We start from the raw sequence: 15,472 nt of genomic DNA, 5'->3' as shown, positions 1-15,472 counted from the left end.
AAGGATGAGTTCACATCCTTTGCAGGGACATGGGTGAAGCTGGAAAGCATCATTTGTTCTCAGCAAACTAACACAGGAACAGAAAACCAAACACCACATGTTGTCACTCATAAGTGGGAGTTGAACAATGAGGACATTTGGGCACAGCGGAGGGGAACATCACACATTGGGGCCTATCGGGGGATGGGGGTGGGGGGGAGCATTAGGAGAAATACCTAATGTGGAGGGCGGGTTGATGGGTGCAGCAAACCAGCACGGTGCAGGTACACCTATGTGACACACCTGCATGCTCTCCACAGGTATCCCAGAACTTAAATTATAATTTTTTAAAAAAAGTCCCAAATTGAAGTGCCCTAAATCATTCCTACATCCCACTGAAGTATCTATATATTTAAAAACGAAACTTTTTTTTTTTTTTTAACAGCCTCACTCTGTCACCAAGGCTGGAGGGCAGTGATGCAATCTCAGCTCACTGCAACCTCTGCCTCCCAGGTTCACACAATTCTTCTGCCTCAGCCTCCCAAGTAGCTGGGATTACAGGCATTCACCACTACACTCAGCTAATTTTCATATTTTTAGTAGAGATGTGGTTTCACCATGTTGGCTAGGCTGGTCTCGAACTCCTGACCTCAGGTGATCCGCCTGCCTCGGCCTCCCAAAGTGCTGGGATTACAGACATGAGCCACTGCACCCGGCCAAAAAACAAAGCATTTTAAGACAGATAAATTAGAGCAAATATGTACAACATACATTAACAACAGAACTAATTTCCTGATAAATTAAAATTTCATGAAAGTCAGCAGTTATTTAATTATAAATCTGGTCAGAAGGCAAAACCAAGCAAGATATATAAAAGTAGTATTCGGCTGGGCACAGCGGCTCGTGCCTGATTCTTAGTAATTTGGGAAGCTGGGGAAGGAGGATCACTTGAGCCCAAGAGGTCGAAACCAGCCTGGACAGCATAGGGAGATACTGTCTCTCTAAACGGACAAACACACGGTTAGCGGGGCATGGTGGTTCACACCTGTAGTCCCAGCTACTCAGGAGGCTGAGGTGAGGGGCTGCTTGAGCCCAGGAGCTCAAGGCTGCAGTGAGCTAGGCTCACGTCACTGCACTCTAGCCTGGGCTGCAGAGTGAGACCCTGTCTCAAAAATGAGTGGTGGTATATGAGAAGATGATTCCCTTTCAGAAAGTGAGCTATGTTCAGTAGCAGCGTGGAAGAAGATGGTAATTCTCATTCACAAATTGAGATTCATTCATTTAAACATCCATGAAGCTTATCAAAGTCAGCCATTTGGCAAAGTCAGAATTCCGACGCGTGACCAGGCTAAACAGTTGTGGGACAATGGGCACGTTGCTATTCTGTTGATATTACCATGTGGGAACGGAAATTGAAACAGTTTTGGAGAATCGGCTTTGGAGACAAGTTGGTGGAATCTTTAATCCAGGCATTTCTCTGCTAACCGAAGCTGGAGCTATCCTAGCAGACTTGTTATTAAAAATTATGGTACGTTCATATAATAATACAATATCTAGTCACCAAAAACCAATTAATTTTGCTTAATTATGCAAGTATACATATATGTAATACTTGTAAGAGTATAGATATGTGAGACATTCGAGATATTGTTTAACTTAGAAATAACTGTCAGGCCGAGCACAGTGGTCACACCTGTAATCCCGGCAGGTGGATCACGAGGTCAGGAGTTCAAGACCAGCTTGACCAAGATGGTGAAAACTCATCTTTAATAAAAATACAAACATTAGCCAAGCGTGGTGGCACATGCCTAAAATCCCAGCTACTCAGGAGGCTGAGGCTGGAGAGTCGCTTTAACCGAGAGGCGGAGGTTGCAGTGAGCCGAGATCGCATCACTGCACTCCAGCCTGGGTGACAGAGCCAGACTCTGTCTCAAAAAAAAGAAGTAATTCTCAGAGTGTGTCTAGAACAGTTCACTCATGATAAATTGTTTATCATTATATATAACACACTTTCTATGTATAGAAAATAACTGGAAGTCCATACAAAAAACTGTTTTTTTTCTGAGAACTGGAGTAAAAGGGGGCATTTATTTTTCATTTAATCCTTCTCTTATAAAAATATCTCTTACCAGCATACGAAACTCTCAGAAGAAAAACTTTTTTTGGGAAATGTTTGATGTACTTAAGATAATTTTAGGAAGGCATCATTAAGTATTACTGTCTTCCACTTTTATAATTTTTATCTGAAGTCAAACTTGGAGAAAATAAAACACATGAGTGTTGAAGTTGTTTGTCTCTACTTAGACATGTAGATGCATAGGAACGAGTTTTTTATGTAAGTGCTGAAAGTGATAAATTTGATAATTAGGTAAATACTTTTTTTTCTTGAAAAAATATATTTTGCCATGGCAAAATGCTAACGATAAACTTTTATTTCTTGTTATCTTCCGTGAATCCGCAGCCACGGCGAGCCTGTTTCCTTTTATTTCCTAATGGTAGTAATATCCAAGCAAACCAAAACATACAGAGCAAGGCCAGGATTGGAAACTTAGCACACAATGATGAATTTCTAGTTGACTATAAAATCCCAGTCGAAAAATGATACTATATTTTAAAATGATACTATGTAAAATAAAATAAAAATTTGTATTTACTATTTAAATTATTATCTTACTTTAAAGGTGAAAACATGTTAAACCAATTGACGTGACAGGGGTTCCAGACTCTTGCTTTCTGCTGTTTCCAGATAGGGAATTTTAGAAACCTCTTTTACAAGTGACATTATTTCTTCTTAATTACTTTAGAAATCTTGGCAAGAAGGCCGGGCTCAGTGGCTCACGCCTGTAATACAAGCACTTCGGGAGGCCGAGGTGCCAGATCACGGGGTCAGGAGTTCAAGACCAGCCTGACCAACATGGTGCAACCCCATCTCTACTAAAAACACAAAAATTAGCCAGGTGTGGTGGCATGCGCCTGTAATCCCAGCTACTTGGGAGCCTGAGGCAGGAGAACCGCTTGAACCTGGGAGGGCGCCATCGCACTCCAGCCTGGGCGACAGAGCAAGACTCTGTCTCGGAAAAAGAAAAGAAATATTGGCAAAAAGAGTTTTTGTTTTGTTTTCTTTCTTCTACTTTTTTCAAAGCACCTTCATTTCGACTAGATGTGATATGAATCAAACAGGAGCTGTGCTGAATAAAAATCCTGCCATGGGCCTCTGGTTTTTGCAAAACCACAATAAATGATAATCCTACTTCTCTCTGGTAGCAATTGCCATATGATGAAATGTACGACATTGTTCCAAACAGCAGAAACTCTTCAGTTTCTGCATTGGCTGAATAACGAAATTGGTAACAAAGAAATTTATTAAGAAATATGAAACAATTGATGACATTTTAATCACATTTTTATTTAATCACATGTATTTATTCTTATCCTCACCAGTCTTAATAATTATTATTATTCCCCAAAATGAGTAAGATGAGGCTTTGAGCATGTCTGATGTTAAACAACTAACAAACAGCAGGCCAGGGTCTGTCTGACCCCGAGCCACGTTCATGGAGACTAAGCCTTGGTCTACAAACCTGTAATATTCTACTTTAGTTCATAGGAAAACAAGAACTCCAAAATGCTCATATGTGTTCTGATTGTATGCCAATTAAATTTACTTTTTTTCTTAAAGAAGTTTTCCCTTTATCTGTTGGGTGATCACTTTTTATCTCCCATGTCCCATACTGCCATGTTATTTACTGTGCCTTACACTTTTTCAGAATAAATGAAGCTTAAATGTCCAAATTTGGGTATGTTTTACATATAATAATGTAAATTTAAGCATAAATTATATAAAAATGCTTTAATCATATTTATAACTAAGCCGAACTTTTAATTAATTACATTTAAGTTTCCAGTAAACTTTATTACTTAGAAAGTCCATATAATTCTGGACTAACCATGCTAACTGATTACCAAAATCCACACTGCTATTAACATGCCTATGTTCATAATATTTTTCAAAAAGTTCATTAGCATGGACTATTACATAACATTCTTCTTGAAATAATCCATTATTGCTTCTTCCTTTAAGGAAACTGGATAAATTCATTGCAACAAAATATTTCTGTATAATCTGAGTAACAGTTGATACCAAACCGTGTCAAATATGTATAAAAGTGAAAGTAGGTAAGTGTGATTTTCCTAAAAAGTAGGTATCTAAGTCTGTATGAATAACATGAATGTAATGTTTCAAAGACTTACTCATTCGCTTCAGGCATCAGAATTAATGGCCATTTTAATAAAGTAAGAGTTAACACCTTTCTTGATGTATAAAAGCAATTCAGTGTGAATAAAGTACCTAGTGTGTACATAACATTGACACTTGAGCTAGATAGAAGTCGCCAGCATAATTTCCAAATGATCATTTTTATTAGATAACTCAAGTACTATTAATTATTAGTAGCATTATTATTATTATTATTATTATTTTTGAGACGGAGTCTCGCTCTGTTGCCCAGGCTGGAGTGCAGTGGCTCGATCTTGGCTCACTGCAACCTCCACCTCCCAGGACCCGGTTCAAGCAATTCTCCTACCTCAGCCACCCAAGTAGCTGAGATTACAGGCATGAACCACCATGCCCAGCTACTTTTTGTATGTTTTAGTACAGACGGGGCTTTCATCAAGTCATCCACTCTGGTCTTGAGCTCCTAGTCTTGAGATCCGCCCACCTCAGCCTCCCAAAGTGCTGGGATTACAGATGTGAGCTATCCCACCCAGCCAACTGAAGAATTATTAAAAATAATGTTCTAGTCTTTGAAGCGTGTCTGCCAAACCAGAAGCCCTGTCCTTTAATTTGCATTTAATTATATTTTCTTAATGGTCCCTTGGCCTGCTCTTTCTCATAATTAAATAATTTTATTAGTTGTAATGCATCATGAATCTAAGTGTAAATCTGGATATAAAAGTGCCACTAAGAGATATTTCAGCTTTATTCTTTTCCAGGTTGACCCAACATAATTTTAGTAGTTGAGTTTCTCTGTTTTCAAAATATGTCACAAATACATTTTTACAGCTTCTGGAATTGCATATTTAAGTTGTCTTAATTTTCTGTTCTTAGTTTACTATGCACATCTTTGGATTAAAAATCATGGCAATTTTTCTTTAGCATCCTTGTGATCACCCCATGTTTCATTACAGTGGACCTCTATATTGCTGTCCAATTAGTCTAACTTATCACACTCTCTATTTGGTTTTGACTTTGGAAATTTCTGCACAGTGGAATTTCTTGTATTTGGGTTTGCTATTTGAGGTCACCAAATATTCTAACATAATAAAAGGCCTAAACTTACTAAACTGAACTTTTGCTATAAATAAATTATACCTCAATGTTAAATCCATCCATACATCCATCCACCCATCCACTCACCCATCCATCCAACCATCCATCCATCCAACCATCCATCCATCCACCCATCCATCCATCCACCCCCCCACCCATCCATCCATCCAACCATCCACCCACCCATCCATCCACCCATCCATCCATCCATCCATCCATCCATCCACCCACCCATCCAACCATCCACCCACCCATCCACCCACCCATCCAACCATCCACCCACCCATCCATCCATCCATCCATCCACCCATCCACCCACCCATCCACCCATCCACCCATCCGTCCATCCACCCACCTGCCCATCCATCCATACATCCATCCCAAGTCCTCTTCACTGGAGGTCGGTGTTTGATCACAAGCCATCCAGGAATTCCACTCGAACCTGCCTCTGCGTTTTGGGCACAGTGTATGCTACTGATGGCAAGTTACCAGCAGCATCTGGGGAGTCTGCTGTTGGCTGTGGAAGTTTTATTCTGCTCAAGAGAAACCCCTCTTTCCTCTTGGCCACAAACATCCCCAAGTAAAGGCAGCCTGCATTTGGAATCAGATTGGGTGTAGTTAAAGGAAGGGAGGATCTTGTGTTGACTGCATTTTCATAAACTTTGTTCCCTTCTTCAAGGGCCTGTATGAAAACTCAAATGTGAGAATTGCACGCACCTTAAAATCTGGGACTGAGTTACACCACCTTATAAACCAGCTGGCTTCAATGGTCTGCTTCTCATTTTATGTCTTTCCTAGTTAAAATTGTCTTTTTTTTTGATAGATAAAATAAACCTTCTTAATTTCTAGCTTCACGCCAGGTTTCTGTATTTATCTCTGTCTTATTGAGCATGGGGTGTGTAAGAGCATTTAATGATCAAATATATAAGTTAAGTAAAGGATAATTTAACCCAATTTTTCAGATGAGAAAACTAAGAGTCAAGTACTTGGAATGTATATACATAAATAGAATAGCAGTTGGAGAGAAAAATACTAATTGACCCGATATTATGAATATATTTTTATACTTTTCAAAGTTTGCATACACCACACTTATGCACATAAAATTTAACTGACACTTGCATATGCACTAAATACTGATTTATACGCTTCGCAAATATTAACTCATTTAATCCTCATGACGGACTAGAACACAGGTACGATTATTAGGTAGCTTTACAGATGGAGGTGTGAAGAGCTTTGCCTATGGTTATAAAAACGGTAAGTGATTTGAACCGCTATGTTACACTGAGTATCATGGTCTAGAAAAAGAAAGATTACAACATAGGCAGGATAAGTATTATCATCTTCATTGGAAAAATGTAGAAATCCAGGCAGGGAGCATTTAAATGTTTGGCTTAAGGGTACTTGAATAGATAGGAGCTAATCCAGGAACTCATAATGAAGGTTAGTTCTGATTCCTGTCCAATTTTTTTCTTCATTATATTATACTGCCAAAGTTACTGCAGTTGTGATAATCACACCAAGCAAATACGAGTTTGTTAAATTATTTCTCCAACATATAATTTTTGATATTAAATTCTATCAGAATAAATGTTTATGAAAACACAATCAGGATGTAAACTAAAAAAACTTAATACATAAATGACATGAACAAAACGCATAAAGTACCAAGCTTCAAATGCAGTATTTCAGATCAATCGTTTATACCATTTTAATTCAACAGATGTCTATTGAATGCTTAGTATATTCATGGGCTATAGAATAAAACTAAAAAACAGAGGAGATACAGTCCCTGACTTCTAGTTACTAATCATCAGACAAGCACATAGGATTCTATCTTTTTTTTTTAATCTTGGGAAGGAAAATAAAATGATTTTGAAGACACTCAGCGACAGGTGTGGTTTAAAATAGGGCTTGGATTATTTTTTCCTTTCTAGTTGTTCTATATAAATAACAACGAAGTTGAAGAAAATATTGTGTTGAATCACAGTAATATATGATCTTAATCAAATCGGGCAATCTCTTGTAAATTTGGATCATCCATTTTTAAAATATGATTCATAATGCTTACCTCAAAATTAGGAAAATAAACTACTATGTAAAGGCCTGTGTAAACCATAGCATGCTGTTAAAACTGAATTAGAGCATCTAAGTTAATATTTACATTTAAATCCCAGAGACCTATTTGTAGTCCATCACACCTTGCCATTACTGAGGAAAATGCAAAGGAAGAATCATTGCAGTGTAGTTGTGGAGAGCCACAGGCTGTAGCAGAGACTGTAAATACACAATCTCAATTACTCCTCATTATACCTCTACAAGTGGTCACAGCCTGATAGGAGGAAGCTGAGCGTCAGAGTGACTACATGACGTCTCTGAAGTCATAGCATTAGAACCTAGCAGAACTTGGGTCTCATTTCAAATTTCGGTCTTTCTTGAAAAGCTCTTTCCATATGTGCATGCTGTCTCAGCAATTTGTGTTGGCTGAATTTCTTAAGGTGTGTTAATATTTTTTAAGTGTGATTAAATAAACATATATAAAAGTTATATAAGCTATCTGAGGTCAGGGGTTTGAGAACAGCCTGGGCAAAATGGTGAAACCTCATCTCTACTAGAAATACAAAAAGTAGCCAGGTATGGTGGCAGACACCTGTAGTCCCAGCTGCTTGGGAGGCTGAGGCAGGAGAATGCACCCTAGAAGCAGAGATTGTAGTGAGCCAAGATCGCACGACTGCACTCCAGCCTGGGTGACAGTGTGAGACTCCGTTTCAAAAAAAGAAGGTTAAGATGATAACTTATGACTGTTTTTTTTTTTTTTTGAGACAGAGTCTCGCTCTGTTGCCCAGGCTGGAGTACAGTGGTGCCATCTTGGCTCACTGCAACTCCCGCCTCCCAGGTGCAGGTGATTCTCTACCTCAGCCTCCTGAGTAGCTGGGATTACAGGTGCATGCCACCACACCGGGCTAATGTTTTGTATTTTTAGTAGAGAAAGGAGTTTCACCATGTTGGGCAGGCTGGTCTTGAACTCCTGATCTCATGATCCACAAGCCTCAGCTTGTGGGATTACAGGCATGAGCCACCGTGCCCAGCCCATCCTAACCATTTTTAAAGGTACAGTTCAGTGAACATTACACTGTCATGCAACCACCATCAACATCCATCTCCAGAACCCCTTCAATCTTGTGAAACTGAAACTCTGTCACCTTTAAATAAGAACTCCCCATTCCCTCTCTACCAGCTGCTGACAACCCCCATTCTATTTTCTAAGAACGTGACTACTCTAAGTAGATTGTGTAAGTGGAATTATTAGTAAAACACCAAGAGTTCAATCTAGGTTCTTCTACTGGCTGCACAGAAAGCCAAGGACTGAGATGATGCTCACTGCCAAGGAAGAATCTTTAATCGGGCGCTGCAGCCAAGGAGATGGGAGCTCAGTCTCAAACCCATCTCCCTGACCAATAAAACTGGGGGTTTATACAGCAGGGAAGGAATGCAACAAAGTGTAAGGAAACAGGAACTAGGAGAGGCGAGGAATCCATGGGGAATGAGGGTCTGGCATCTCATTGTCTGAGTGTGGTAACCTGTATTAGTTCTTTAATGCTTTTTTTCTGAGAGACCTAAGGTCATTTCCTGAAGAAGGAACTCAGAAAAAGCAAATGTAAGTTTCAAGCTTTAATACCAAAGGGGTCAATTTCTATGTTTATCGAAAAACTTTTTAAAAAAACTATGGGACTATTGGGTCTGTGTCAGAATCATACAGTATTTATCCTTTTATGACTGGCTTATTTCACTTAACATAATGACCTACCATTGGCGCCTGTGTCAGAATTTCCTTCCATTTTAAGGCTGAAAATACTTTATTCTAAGTAATATATCATATTTTGTTTATTCAGCCAGCAACAAACACTTGGCTTGCTTCCACCTTTTGACTATTAATAATGCTGTTTATGAACAGAGGTGCAAAAATATCTGTACAAGTGCCTCCTTTGAATTATTTTTGATATATACCCAGAAGTGAAATCACTGCATCATATGGTAACTCTATTTTTAAGTTTTTGAGTAACCACCATACTGTTTTCCATAGCCACTGAACCATTTTATCTTTCACCAACAATGCAAAAGTTTCCCAATTTATCTACATCCTTGCCAATGTTTGTTATTTTCTGTTTTTGTTTTGCTTTGTTTTGTTTTAATAGTGGCAATCCTAATGGGTATAAAGTGGTATCTCAATGTTTTGCAAGTCAGGGTTTTGAACTGCATTTCTCTAACAATTAGTGATATTGAGCATCTCTCCATGTGTTTATTAATGTGTGTATCTTGGTAGAGATCTCTATTCAAGGCTTTTGTCAATGGTTTAATGTGTGGTGTGCGTGTGTGTGTGCGCGTGTGTGTGGTGTGCGTGTGTGTGTGCGCATGTGGTGTGCATGTGTGCGTGTGTGTGTGTGTGGCGTGTGTGTGTGTGTTTCAATTGTAAGAGTTCTTTATATACTCTGAATATTAACTCTAATCGGATGCAGTATTTGGAAATGTTTCCCATTTTATGGGTTGCCTTTTCACTCTGTCGATTATGGCCTGTTTTGCACAGAAGTTTTTAGCTTTGGTGTAGTCCAATTTACTTACTTTTCCTTGTTATCTATGGTTTTATTGTCATATCCAAATAATCATTGCCAAATCCAATGTCATGAAGCTTTCCCTTTATATTTTTGCCTAAGAATGTCATGGTTTTATCTCTTATGGGTTAGGTCTTTGATCCATTTTTAGTTAATTTTTTGTATGTGGTCTATGGAAATGGTCCAACTTAATTCTTTTGCATGTGGCTATCTCATTCTCTCAGGACCATTGCTTGAAAAGACTGTCCTTTCCCTATTGAGTGTTCTTGGCACCCTAGTTGAAAATCATTTGACCATGTATGTCAAGGTTTATTTCTTGGCTCTATATGCCATTTCATTGGTCTATATTCCTGTCTTTATTCCAAAATCCACAGGTGTGATTATTGCAGCTCTGTAGTGAGTTTTTAAATCAAGAAAACCTCTAACTTTGTTTTTCCTTTTCAAGATTATTTTAGCTATTATGGATTCTTTTAATTTCCATATGAATTTAAGAAAGAATTTTTCTATGTCTGCAAAAAAAGGTCGAGATTTTGATAGGGATTGCATTGAATCTATAGAGATCTTGGATACTGATATCTTAACAATATAAGTCTTATAATTCATGAATATTTGTGTCTTTCCACTTATGTACATCTTTAATTTCTTTTATAGTTTTCAGTGTCTAAGCCTTTTGCCTCAGTGGTTAAGTTTGTTCTTAACTATTTTACTCTTTTTAATGCTATGGTAAATTGAATTGTTTTCTTAATTTCCTTTGGGTTGTTCATTGTTAATACAGAGAAATGCTATTGATTACAGAGTCTCACTCTGTCACCCAGGCTGGAGTACAGTGGCACAATCTTGGCTCACCGCCTCCTAGCTTCAGGCGATTCTTCTGCCTCAGCCTCCTGAGTAGCTGGGACTACAGGCATGTGCCATCATGCCCAGCTAATTTTTTGTGTGTTTTTAGTAGAGATGGGGTTTCACCATCTTGGCTCGGCTGGTCTCAAGCTCCTGACCTCGTGGTCCCCCCGCCTCAGCTCCCCAAAGCGCTGGAATTAAAGGCGTGAGCCACCGCTTCTGGCTGACAAAGTTTCCTTCTATTACTAGTTTGTTGAGAGTTTTTGTAATAAGAGCAACTTGTCAAATTTTTTTTCTGCATCAGTTGAGATAATCACATGATTTTTGTCCTTCACTCTGTGAATGTGGGTCATTACTTTGATCTATTTGCATATATTGAACCATTCTTGCATTCCAGGACTAAGCCCACTTTGTCATGATGTAAAATCCTTTTAATGTCCTGTGAATTCAGATTGCTAGTATTTTACTGAGGATTTCTGCATCAGTATTAATCAGGGATATTGCTCTGTACTTTCTTTTCTTATAGTGTATTTGTCTGATTTTGGTATCAGGGTATATCTGGTCTCGTAGATTGAGTTTGGCAGTACTCCCTCCACTTCGACTTTTATTAGAGTTTGAGAAGGATTTGTTTTAATTCTTCTTCAAATGTTTGCTAGAATTATCTGGTGAAGCCATATAGCCCTTAGCTTTCCTTTGCTGAGAGGTTATTAGAGTTAATCTCCTTACCATAAGTCTGTTCAGATATTCTCTTTCTTCATGATTCAGTCTTGGCCATTTGTGTGTTTCTAGGAATTTGTCTGTCTCACCTAAGATGTTCAACATGTTGGCATACAATTTTTCATAGGACTCTTTTATAATCCTTTTTATTTCTGCAAAATTGGTAGTAATGTCTCTTCTTTCACTTCCAATTTTTAGTTTATTGAGTCTTCTCTCTTTCTCCTTTAATCATTCTAGCAAAAGGTTTCTCAATTTTCTTAATCTTTTTAAAGAGCCAATTCTTTGTGTAAAATGTTTAATATTTATATTAACTGTACTATTTTATGCTTTTATTCAAATTTATTAGCTTGTAAATATACTTGTATATTAAAATTAAAAGCTATGGCCAGGCATGGAGGCTTATGCACTTTGGGAGGCCGAGGCAGGCAAATTGTCTGAGGTCAGGAGTTCAAGACCAGCCTGGCCAATATGGCAAAACCCGTCTCTAATGAAAAAAAAAAAAAATTAGCCTAATGTGGTGCCTTGTGCCTGCAGTACTAGCTACTTGGGAGGCTGAGGCAGGAGAATCACTTGAAACCAGGAGGTGGAGGTTGCAATGTGCTGAGCTTGTGTCACTGCACTCCAGCCTGGGTGACAGAGTGAGGCTCCATCTAGGAAAAAAAAAAAAAAAAAAAAAAACAAGAAAGAGATACATAAGTAGAATAGGACTAATCATACATCTAGTAAATGGCACACCCAGGAATAAATGCAAGCTTTCTTGACTTAAGTTCCATTTTCTGTTCACCCAATATGTGGTATACAGTTTTCTAACCCCACTTTTAGAATCTTAAATATCATATATAATATAACTGATGGTGTGGTAAAAGCTGAGGTTGCTTAAAAAGTAAAATCATTACTCAGAGGACATGCTTACTTTTAACATATACTGAGACAACAGATTATTATGAGACTACCCTGCTATGTAGATCCCAGGGAGGAAGAGGGACCAACAAGTCAGAAAACAGATCAGCAAAAATGTTGCTCCTGAAGAAAGACCACACTAATAAAGTCTATGCTAATATGCCCATAGGGAACGGAGAAGTTGATGGGACTAAGCTTACCCGTGCCATTTTGGGGCTCCATCCCCAGGACCACTTTTCTTAGCAATAATGGACTTATCCCTGTGTAACGTCAATTTGTTCTACAGAGCAATTTCTCTCCAAAATTTTATAGACAACATTTTCCAGGATAAAATGAATAGTTATAGAATAAGTATTAGATGGCCAAATCTGTAAAATGCCTCTTAAAAATCAGGCAAGCCTCCATCTGTATGTGTATGTGCCAGACCTGTCATTTCTATCCGTATTTGTCAAAGGATTTCCAGACTATTAGCATAGTTGGCATTCGTTTAATTAACACTGGAGCTTGTAAATCAAAGTGAAGACTTAAATGGACCCTGTGAGACGTATATTTCTCACTGCTAAGAATAATTACACTTTCTAAAGAACTGAAAATTGGCAACTAAGAGTACAAATTTGGATAATTTGGCAATAGTTGTTATGCCTATTAATTATATTCTTTTAAAGAAAAACATAAAATATTTTATTATCTACAATTAGTTGACACAAATTTTATAGAATTGGGAATATTGATCTTTTTATCTTAAATCCTACATATTTGGTTTTTATTCATATTACCCAGCAATTATATTTAAAAGCAGAACTTAATTCTCTATCATAAAATCACATAATCATTTAGTTAGGAGGAAGATTAGCGGTTTTCCGCTTTGGAGAGATCTACCCATTGTTGTAATGTAGTCTTATTTTAAAAGCTCGTCAGTAACCCGAAACTTGCATCCTCTTTTTCTTTTAACCAGTTCTAAGTCATTTTAGATCAGTTTTGTACTTTTATCAGATGGGCATTCTTTCTTGATATTATTTAATAACACGTTCTCCAGTTTTTTGAGATTTCATGAGTTTATCAGAGTACCCAGTTTCGGAATCGTTGTGCTGCTCGTGCCAGCAGAGGCACCAGTGCACGTGATCCAAGGGCATCATTCAGTCCCAGAGCCTGGCTTGAAACACCGCGCTGGAATGTGAGGGATGTGAGCTTACTCAAAGATCACCATCCCTTAGATCCTGTTCTTCCTTTGGGTTCAGTGGGGCAAGTCACAGGACCACCATTCTCCCACTCATCAAGCTCGGGTTCAGCCTTGTCTTTTCTCCTCTGGAGTCATATGTCGTTGGCTCCAAATTACCTGATATTGCCTTCCTCCTGGGTGTTCGCTTTGCCATTGTCTTCACCGGCCCCTGCTTGGCATACAGCAGTAAACACTTAACACATCTCCTTTCTTCAACTCATGTCTCTAATCAAGTCTTCATGCTTTTTAGTGTGGATTCTCCCTTAGCTCCACTTTTGCCTTTATTGGTTGGTAGGACTTATTGTTCTCTGGAGACAACAATATGTCTACATTTGAAAATTAATTGCTAACTTGAAATTCAAGTGTTTTGCATGAAATTCTAGATTTTTATGTTCTTAAAATGTAACCAAGTACCCCCATTTTTCTACAGGTAGTTTAATTTTATTCTCCCCTCTTGCTCTCTCTTTTCTCCTTTCTCCATTTCCCTGGCTCCCTGCTTTCTACTTAGCTCTGCTGAAATGCAAATATAACATCTCACCCCTCCCTCACGGACACTGCTTACAGGGCAAGTTCATTTAACTCTGTGCTCCAAGACAGATCGCTCCTTCAGAGTTGACAGTGCATTTACAGACCAAAGCATGCCCCCAGGGAACCCTCACCTCCAGCGGTTGTCTAGGAGCTTCCATCCTAGGACCTCATACCCACTAGGATAGCATGTTGAAAGCATGCCCACTTGGATACTTTTACAACTTACCTCTGCACAAAAAGGTGCCAACCCAACTTTCTGGTAGGTAACTGACCAGTAGCAGGGGGACCCCCGCCATTGCTCATTTCCTCCCTTACCCTATGAAAATGCCCACTTTTTCATAGTGGTAAAGGGATCAATGCAATAAGAAGAGCTAACTATCCCAAATATATATGCACTCAATACAGGAGCACCCAGATTCATAAAGCAAGTTCTTAGAGATCTATAAAGAGACTTAAACTCCCACACAATAATAGTGGGAGACTTTAACACCCCACTGTCAATACTGGATCAACAAGATAGAAAATTAACAAGGATTTCTAGGACTTGAACTCAGCTCTGAATCAAGCAGACCTAATAGACATCTACAGAACTCTCCACCCCAAATCCACAGAATATACATTCTTCTCAGCACCACATCGCACTTACTCTAAAATTGACCACGTAATTGGAAGTAAAACAGTCCTCAGCAAATGCAAAAGAACGGAAATCATAACAAACAGTCTCTCAGACCACAGTGCGATCAAATTAGAACTCAGGATTAAGAAACTCGCTTGAAACCACACAACTACATGGAAACTGAACAACCTGCTCCTGAATGACTACCGGATAAATAACAAAAATAAGGCAGAAATAAAGATGTTCTTTGAAACCAGAAACCAATGAGAACAAAGACACAACATACCAGAATCTCTGGGGAAAACTTAAAGCAGTATGTAGAGGGACCTCTCCGGCACTAAATGCCCACAAGAGAAAGCAGGAAAGATCTAAAATCGACACCCTAACATCATAATTAAAAGAACTAGAGAAGAAAGAGCAAGCAAATTCAAAACCCAGCAGACGACAAGAAATAACTAAGATCAGAGCAGAACTGAAGGAGATACAGACACGAAAAACCCTTCAAAAAATCTATGAATCCAGGGGCTGGTTTTTTGAAAATATCAACAACATGGAATGACCGCTGGCCAGACTAATAAAGAAGAAACGAGAGAGGCATCAAATAGATGCAATAAAAAGGAATAAAGGGGATGGCGCCACCAATCCCACAGAAATACAAACCACCATCAGAGAATACTATAAACACCTCTATGCACATAAACTAGAAAATATAGAAGAAATGGATAAATTCCTGG

The sequence above is a fragment of the Sapajus apella genome, unplaced genomic scaffold (genome assembly GCF_009761245.1).
Source record: "Sapajus apella isolate SASKATOON/1434 unplaced genomic scaffold, GSC_monkey_1.0 scaffold39, whole genome shotgun sequence".
Classification (NCBI taxonomy): Eukaryota; Metazoa; Chordata; class Mammalia; order Primates; family Cebidae; genus Sapajus; species Sapajus apella.
Note: the sequence above shows the minus strand (reverse complement) of the source record.